The sequence below is a fragment of the Suncus etruscus genome, chromosome 4 (assembly GCF_024139225.1).
Source record: "Suncus etruscus isolate mSunEtr1 chromosome 4, mSunEtr1.pri.cur, whole genome shotgun sequence".
Classification (NCBI taxonomy): domain Eukaryota; kingdom Metazoa; phylum Chordata; class Mammalia; order Eulipotyphla; family Soricidae; genus Suncus; species Suncus etruscus.
In genome coordinates this window covers 30,908,934-30,918,622 of record NC_064851.1, presented here as the reverse complement: position 1 = coordinate 30,918,622, position 9,689 = coordinate 30,908,934, and the positions used below count along the sequence as shown (strand labels likewise).

The 9,689-nt window shown below is 35.8% G+C and overlaps 1 non-coding gene across 1 annotated transcript; it reads right to left on the bottom strand.

Moving 5' to 3' along the window:
- Positions 1–9,070: 9,070 nt before the first annotated feature.
- Positions 9,071–9,196, bottom strand: LOC126008053 (U4atac minor spliceosomal RNA). The gene has a single exon (XR_007495474.1). It is a non-coding gene; the product is annotated as a U4atac minor spliceosomal RNA (small nuclear RNA).
- Positions 9,197–9,689: the final 493 nt, after the last annotated feature.

Genomic DNA, 9,689 nt, shown 5'->3' with positions numbered 1-9,689 from the left:
GTGTTCCTTACAAGATCTTAACTGGAACAAATTAAAATATGAATATACTATGACTGAAGTCATAGTATAAGAAATCTTTTGGTAAAGTTTCCCTAATTTAAATATGGGCAACCCCCAGAGGACCTCTAGAAGATACCCCTGAGCACAGCAGGGGTGGCTCAAATCTTACATCCCACCACCAAAATTATCCCTAAATATAAATGTAAATATCCCTAAAATATAAATATAAAATATTTTGGAAAAAAGAAAAATGAGACTAAAATAAAAAGCCTTTCTATTATATCAATCCAGGTAATTTCTGCTAAATTGTTCATATATATCCTTCTAAAACCATTTTCTATTAATATTTATGATTATTTGTTATACTTTTACATATCTTATTAAATCATTATTTAATCCTTTAATGCCTGATTTTATATGGTTATATTTCTTTAACTTAATACATTATCATTATATTAAAGAAATATTAATATACTTAAATTGTAGATGTTTTTAGTTAATATATTTATAATTTAGACATATATAATATATACTACTTATCTTTTATCTCCCACATGGTTTCCTCATCTTTTTGGAAAATGTTCACATTTCTAATAAAATATTGGAAAGAAAAATTAATAATAAAATACTAAAAGTATTTTATAGACCTCCCATATACTAAATAATTAAAACTGTAAGCTATACAGGTAAAAATAACTTTGACAAAGAAAGGTATATACTTAAATATATGTATTTAAGCAATATATTATTTTTATTTATTTTAAGCAATACATACATTGCTTAAAACATAATGTAAAGGTAATTATCACATATTACACATCACATAGCCTTTAAAGATTTAATAACACCAACTTATATATACTAAGTCATTTTAACACAATGATTCAGCAGTCTTTTCAAAATGTTCATCTTGTGTCTTTGGCAGCTAGCTTTCTATTCTCAAAACTATATTATGATGTAAAACATGTAATCATTTATTTAATCTACTTATAGAGATTTTTTAATACAGAAAAAAATTTTCGTCTCACCAAAGAATTATTCAATATCAAAATGATAAACTTTCAAATTAAAGTAACTTAAGGGGAAATACTCATACTCAAAGTCATCATAAGACTCTAAAAAGAAGCCACTGATTCATCTAACTCTGGAAAGAGTAACACCAAACTGGGAGGCCTCTGCTGCTACACTTAACAGACAAATCCAACAAATACCGCTATCCCAATGGCCCAGTTTCAACACTTTTTCACTAATCTTCTGTAGAAAAAAACAACAGTCAAAAACTTCAGATATGCGTATGCTGTGGCTGAAATCTCCGGGCGTTTTAAAGCCAGGGTGGGCTACCCTCCCTGCCACCACCCCTCTATTTCCAGAAGTACTGGCAGCCATGCCCACAATCCAGACACACCTCCAATAGAGTTCATCTGCCCAACTCTATAGATTCTCCAAGTAGACCATGCAGCCACTTATGCGGCCTCCATAGTTGTAACACTGACATTCTAGTAAGAATATACCAAATTAGATGTGAAATTATCATAGATATCACATATGCTCAACAAACAAAATAACAACAGAACACTCAACTAGCAATGAACAGCTTGGTAAATCTTCAGACAGGGACATAATGACCCCATTGTGAAATGTGTTAATTTTCACAGATTCAAGTCTTTTAGATAATTGCATTACCATTTAAGGGTTTTTTGTTTTTGTTTTTTTTTTTCGGTTTTTGGGTCACACCCGGCAGCACTCAGGGGTTACTCCTGGCTCTACCCTCAGAAATCGCTCCTGGCAGGCTCAGGGAACCATATGGGACACTGAGAACCATAGTCCTGCATGCAAGGCAAATGCACTACCTCCATGCAATCTCTCCGGTCCCTTATTGCATTACCATTTAGTTGTAACAATCAATATTAAGTAAATTATTATAACCTGCTGAAGAGCAGGCGTGGGGGAAGTTGGGAAACTTGGGACAATGGTGGAGAGACTCTTACACTGGTAGTGGTACTGGTGCTGAAACAGTGAATGCAAGAAATAAACATGTAAACAATTTTGTAAACCACAACGTTTAAAATAAAGAAATTTATTTAAAAAAAAACCTCTAAAAAAGCATATTGTATTTGAAGCCCAGTGCAAAGATCAGCATCTAAAGTGAAAATATCATTTAAAAAATCACCTATTCCAAAATTAATTTCCAAGAGAGCTTTTTAAATATTAACAAAGAAATAAACAATGACCTTGCCATCTATGAATGCCTGAATCATTTTTGGTGGTAATCCTGGGAGAAAATAAAAACATATTGTTACCTGGCTAAATAATTTTTAAAGAGCTAGAAGTATATAAAGACAGTAAATTATTTTCAAATCCCAAAGATTTAACTTTCCAGATTTCTGAGAAATGCATTGTATATTAACAAATAGAAAGAAATATGGCTTTCCATGCATAAAGGTGATAAAGAATTTTCATGTTATTTCAAATACTTTTAAAATTAATTTTTATTTAAGCACCATGTTTGTAGCTGGTTTTTTTTTAAATTAATATCTTTATTTCAACACCTTGATTACAAAAATGAATATGGTTGGGTTTCAGTCATGTAAAGAACACCCCCCTTCACCAGTGCAACATTCCCATCACCAATGTGTAACTGGATTTTAGTCATAAAAAGTACAACCCACCCCTTCACAAGAGCAAACTTCCCACCTTCAATGCCCTCCATCTTTCTCTTCCCACATCCCCTGCATCTCTGAGACAGGCATTCTATCTCTATCCCTCATTACCATTGTCATGACAGTTGGTGGTGTAGTTATTTCTCTAACTCAGTGGATCTCAAATAGAGGGACGCGCCCCCCAGGGGGGTCGCAAGGCTCTGTAAAGGGGGGCGCGTTTGACCTCGGCAAACACTGTCAGAAAAAGCTAAGCCCCGTGTTTATGTCTCTGTATGTCTCTGGAGCTGAGAGCTGCTGTGTCCTGCTTCAAACCCCCCTTCGAAAAGCTCTGCATTGCAAAACGTGCTCGTTGTAGCCATTAATCTAGACATCATCTCTGATTAAAATATCAGCTCAAATTATTTTATATATTTTTGTTTTGCAGGTTAAAGTTGTGTTTTTTTTTTTGATACTATTTACAGTCGTACAGTGGGCACGAAAAATGTTTTTTTTCTTCCTAGGAGGGCTGACAGAAAATAATTGAGAGGCACTGCTCTAACTGCACTCAACAATCTTTGTGGTAAGCTTCATATCATGGGCTGGTCCTTTGAAATTTCATCTTTATTGTCTCTGGGTATTAAATACCCAGACCCAGATAGAATAGATAGATAACATACTATCTTTTATTTTTCTTAAATCCCACAGATGAGGGGCCAGGGCTATGCAAGTGATATGGCTTTGCCTTGCACAATCTAACCTAGGATGGACTGAGGTTCAATACCTGGCATCCCATATGGTCCCCCAAGCCAGGAGCGATTTCTGAGTGCATAGTCAGGAGTAACCCCTGAGCGTCACTGGGTATGGCCCAAAATGCCAAAAAAAAAAAAAAATTTTTTTTTTGCCCCAGCAAGAAACTACAACCAACATTCTGCTGACTCATGCTGTGTGGTCCTTTTTCTCACCACCACCCCAAATGTGGACTGTTGCATGATACTGGATTCAGCCCCAGAAGGAACCCCAGCACAAGGACTCTACCTGATCCCTTTCTGCTGCAATTCATTTATCAAACTCAACAAGACTAGGGTGTGTGATGAAAATGTGCTCTAAATCTCACCCCCCACAGGAATATCTCAAAGACAACGGGGAAGCCTATATTTCCTTCATATGTTTAATACCTCTATAATAATACATCTGAGTCTATTAATTCCCAAATGTAAGGTAACCTCTTACATCACTTTATTTTTCTTCAGTGACTTTGTTTTAAATTTACTTTTATATATTTCTTCATATATATACACACACACACATACACACACACACACACACACACATATTGCCTTTTCTCTTTATTGTTACCTGTTTTGGTTCTGCTTGGTACGAAAACCTACAAGAAAAAGTCTTGTCTGGGATAAAAGCTCAGATCAAAACCAGGGCACAGAGATTGTGTAACCTGACATTCTTACCCCCAAATGCACCAACAATATCACATGGCATCATTTCTTTTTGCAAAGGCATACTGAAAAAGGGGAAATTTTATGTACAGAAACAAGTTCTTATCTTCTAGGGATAAGAACCCAAACATTTTTTAATCCAGGGCGCCTCCAATCCTGAACATGTGTCATGTGGACCCAACTTAGACTCCATGAGATCAAACAGTGATCGTTCAATCCCAAACCCTAGAGCCCAGACAGAATGAGCACAGTTCCCTGCAACAGCACCAGGAACCAAACTACCCCTGGGAAATTCCTAATACAGCTCTAGCACCAACTTTCGCCAATTTTGATATAACATGCTGACAATGAGGAAATGGCAAAAACTCGATCTATGAGCAGTTGTCCTATCTAATCACCTAACTGTAAGATGAAATAAGAAGACATGATATCCTTTGATCTGTGCGAAAACCAAGATTGCTAACTACAGAAGACTAACTTTGACAACCATGACTGGGCTGAACATATCCGGGGACCAGCAAGAAAGACCCTAGCCTAGGCTTTGACCTAGGATTTGTACAATAACCAAGATCTCTAATTCCAGAGGTCTGACTTTGACAACTGCGACAGAGCAGATCTTCTGGAAACATAATGAAAGACTACCCTAGGCTTCGTCCTAGGATCTGTGCAAAAACCAAGACCACCAGTTACAGATTACAACAACAGTAATAGAACAGAACTGCTAGAACCATAAAGAAAGTCGCTATTCTAGGCTTCATCCTATGACTTGTGCAAATACCAAGATCTCTAGTTAGAGGCCTGATTCTATCATTCACCACTGAGCAGAAAGTTTCCAGGCACCATAAAAAGTCCTCGGGCTGTGAAAAGGAGTGTGTATGGAGCCTGTAGTCATTCCCATGAAAGGATGTCAAGGGCAGAGAAACCCTGTATCTATTTTAGGCCAAGAAAATTCCCTAATATTTATTGTGCCTATGCAAAAACAAAAACAAAAAACCCTGTCACACCAGCCCTCCTTCCTTTTTTTTCTTTTCTCTTCTCTTTTTTTTTTCTCTTTCATTCTCATGGTTATTGTTCGGTTACTGTATTTGTTGCTGTGGTGCTTTTTTGTAGTTGCTGGTTTTGTTTTTTTTTGTTTGATTTTTGCTTCTATTTTATGTTTTATTTATTTTTTGTTGTATATTTTTGTCTTTGTTTTGTTGCCTTTTTTGTTATGTTTTTCTTTTCTTTTTCTTCTTTCAAACAAAATCACATAACTTGAATCATCTTGATCTACCTCATAAATTGAGGGAAAAAAATGGATGGTTCCAGAACCAAACAGTAATATGAACATTGAGTAGAAATGAAAAAGGATCAGACTTAAACACCAAACCCAAAGTCAATGACAACAGAATCAATAGCCAATCTTCAACAAGCTATACACAGAGGGGACCAGTTATCCTTGCAGTCTGGGAGGCCAAGAGGGGAATGCTAGGAAATGGGGTGGAGGGAGGACAACACTGGTGGTGGGAATACTCCTTATTCAATGCCACCATGTACCATAAATATTACTGTGAAAAATTTGTAATTCATGTTGGTCACAAGAAAAATTATTTTAAAAAAATCCCACAGATAAGTGAGACTACACTGTGTCTCTCTCCCTCTGATGAATTTCACTTAGCATAACAGCTTCCATGTCCATCCATGTATAGGAAAATTTCATAACTTCATTTGACCTGACAGCTGCATATTATTCCATTGTATACATGTGCCACAATTTCTTTAGCTATTCATCTGTTGCTGGTCATCTGGGTTATTTCCAGATTCTGGTTATTGTAAATAGCACTGCAATGAATGACATAGGCGTGCATTTTTGTATTGTTTTTTGTGTTTCTGGGTATATCCCCAGAAATGAGTTTGCTGGATCACATGGAAGCTCAATTTCCAGAATCTCCATATTATTTTCCATAAAGGCTGGACTAGATGGCATTCCCACAGCAGTGAATGAGAGCTCCTTTCTCCCCACATCCCTGCCAGCACTGATTGTTCTTGGTCTTTGTGATGTGTGCCAGGCATGATATTACCTCATTACTGTTTTGATTCGCATCTCCCTGATGATTAGTGAAGTAAACTATTTTTTCATGTGCCTTTTGTCCATCTATAATTCTTCTTTGAGAAAATGTCTGTTCTCTCAATTTTTTGATAGGGTTAGTTTTTTTCTTGTTAAGTTGTAAGTACCTTGTATATCTTAAATGTTAGCCCCTTATCTGATGTGCATTGGATAGTTTCTTCCATTCTATGGATAGCCTTTGTATTCTAGTTACTTTTTCATTTGAGCTAGAGGTTTCTCAGTTTAATATAGTCTAATTTGTTTATATCTGCTTCCACTTGTTTTGAAAGTAGTGATTCCCTCTGGAAGATACCTTCAGATGTAATGTAATGGAGTGTTTTAACTATATTTTCTTCTTTATACCTTTTGGTTCCAGATCTGATATCAAGGTCTTTAATCCATTTGGACTTGACCTTTCTGCATGGTGTTGGATGAAAGTCTGAATTTAGTTTGCCTTTTCACATGTGGATGTCCAGTTGTTACAACATCTCTTGTTGAAGAGTCTTTCCTGGCTCCATTTTGGATTTCTGGTCTCTTTATCAAAGATTGATTGTATATCTGAGGAACATTCTCTGAATACTCAAGCCTCATCCACTGATCTGAGGGTCTGTCTTTATTCCAATACCATGCTGTTTTAATGACCATTGCTTTGTAATACAATTTAAAGTTGGGGAAAGTGATGCCTCCCATCTTCTTTTTCCTAAGGGTTGCTTTAGCTATTCATGGGTGTTCCAAAGAAATTTCAGGAGTATTTGATCCACTTCTTTGAAGAATATCACGGATATCCTTAGAGGAATTGCATTAAATCTGTACGATGCTTTGGGGAATATTGCCATTTTCATAATTTTGATCCTCCCAATCCATGAACAGGGTATGTGTCTCCATTTCCTTATGTCCTCTTTTATTTCTTGAAGCAGTGTTTTGTAGTTTTCTTTGTATAGGTTCTTTACCTCTTTAGTTGACTCCAAGATATTTGAGTTTCTGTGGTACTATTGTAAATTATTGCAAATAGTTCTTTTTTATACCTTAACAGTATTTTAGATGAGTATAGAATATTAAATATAAGTATGTAACAGTGATTATAAAAAAATACCCTAAGATAGCACTGGGCAATATTATAGGATGATAGTTAAAGCACATACTCTGGAATCAGACTACCTGGAATAGAATCCATGTAACAGCATATGATGACACCCTACCTTTTGATAATATCACAGTAACATATGTAATACTATAACGCCTATAATACCATAAGAAGAAATCCTATCTTAGACGGAATTAGAGGGTATCATATTAAGTGACATAAGTAGAGGAAGAAAAGACAATGTTAAGTGGTATCACTCATGGGGTATATAAAGAAATAATGGAAACAGACAGAGGTGAATGAAAATAACCCCTTGGATAATGACAACAGAACTAAGATAGGGATAGAATATAACCAAGGTGGGGAAGGCAAAAGGGGGACCCAGGAAGTGATGATACAGACAGCATTAACACTGCTACAAAAAAAATTTTTTTGGAAGTAAAGGCAATTTTTATTTAGAAAATTTGATAAAGGGGAAGAAAAAGAGGGTAATGCACTCAAGAAAAAACTTAGGCTTCTCCAAAGGTAGAATAAGCTGCACAAAAAAAATCTTTTAATAAAAAAAATCTTAGTAATACCTCTAGTTCTAGTTACTGTTTGCTTCTTACTCAACTTGAGTGCCTATTAAAAGTTAAAATTTAAAAATCATTATAATTTTATACAGATAGCACAGTAATCAGACATTTGGTATTGGTGAAAGAATAATAAAATAAATAGAACAGAAAAAAATAAAACAAAATGAATTCAGGAGCAGATTCACATAGTCAGCTGAACTTTGACTATACAAACATCCACAGTGATAGCAAAAGCAACATGATGAAAAAAGTCTTTCAAGGCATTTTTTATAAATAATACAAGTGGACATCACAAGAACAGAAATGAACTTGGAGCAGAATACCTTTCACAATGGCATTAAAATGATCAAATTTAACTCAATTTTATAAAGTCTCATTATTTATTCCAGCTCCCATTTACTTGATCAGTGGAGGTGAATCATTAAAGATGCCTCTAGAGCCCACAGAGTCACCACGTCTGCCTCCAGCAAGCTCTATAAACTCACTCTATTCTTGAATGAGATGTAAAGCAAGCCATGGAAAACTATGGGTACACCAGCAAAGCGGCTGGCAATCTCAGGAGAAAGTGTGCCAAGTCCCCACCCTGCCGAAGTCACGCCTGCTACATCCATCACCCAAAAAACATAAAAAGATGAAATCAAGCAATTTGCTGATACATGGATAGATCCGGAGAGTATCAAGTAAAGATAGCATAAAGATAGTATAAAAATAGTATAAAGATAGTATAGATAGTTTAAAGATAGTCAAAGGGGACATACAGAATGATCTCTCATACGAGGGATATAAAGAGTATAAGGATGGAAACCGGCTAAAGGCAACAGAAAATAAAAACTGTTTTATAGAACTTACCATGGTAACAAGGTCAGGGAGAGATTAGGTATAGGGGGTAAAGGGAAGAAGACAATGAAATAATGGTGGAGGGAAGAAGAAACTAGTGGAGGTTGTGTTGGAAAGTAGTATGCATAAATTCATCATTAAGACTATGTATAAATTCATCATTAAGACTCTTGTATTTTTTTTTTCAAAATTTTATTCTTAAAATTATTTCTTCGTGGGGTGTTTTCTTCTTCCTAGGGGGAGCATATCAGAAAATAATTGAAAAACATGGCAGTAAGAGAACTAATCAAAGAATTCGGCGCCATCTGCTGGTAAAAATAGGCAGACAGACAACACACATCCTGTTCGAGATCTACTTTTAGTTTACATGTTGTGGAAAAGAGGGGGGTTCACAGTACTTTTCCAAAAATTGCACCAAGATAAAGTAAAGCTCTAGCTGATGCGAATGTGTTGTTCAGGCGTTAGCAGTACTGTCCTCACTAGACGTTCATTGGACAGTACCGCAACCCCAAGAGAAGGATGGTTTCTTGTATGTTATAATGCCTCAAATAAAATACTACTTTTACTCAAAATGGACACAAGACCTAAACATAAAAAGTAAAAACATGGGGCTGAAAGACAGTACTTACAGTAGGTATGTATATACTTGCCTTGCAGGCAGCCAACCTGTGTTCAGTCCTTTGCACCCCATATGGTCCCCCAAGCACTACGAAGAGTAACTCCTGTAGTAGCTTGGAGTAACCCATGATCATCACTGGGTTCACACGAAAACAAAACAAAAAATGAAAGAAAAAGCAAATTTTGTAAAACTCTTATAAGTTAATTTAAGAAAAAAAACTAAAAGAAAAATAAAAACCATATGATCATATCAACAGATGCAGAGAAAGCATTCAATAAGGTCCAACATCCGTTCTTGATAAAAACTCTCATCAAGCTGGGAATGAAAGAAACTTTTCTCAATACAGTCAAGGCCATCTACCACAAGCCAATGGCAAATATTATTCTCAATGGAGATAA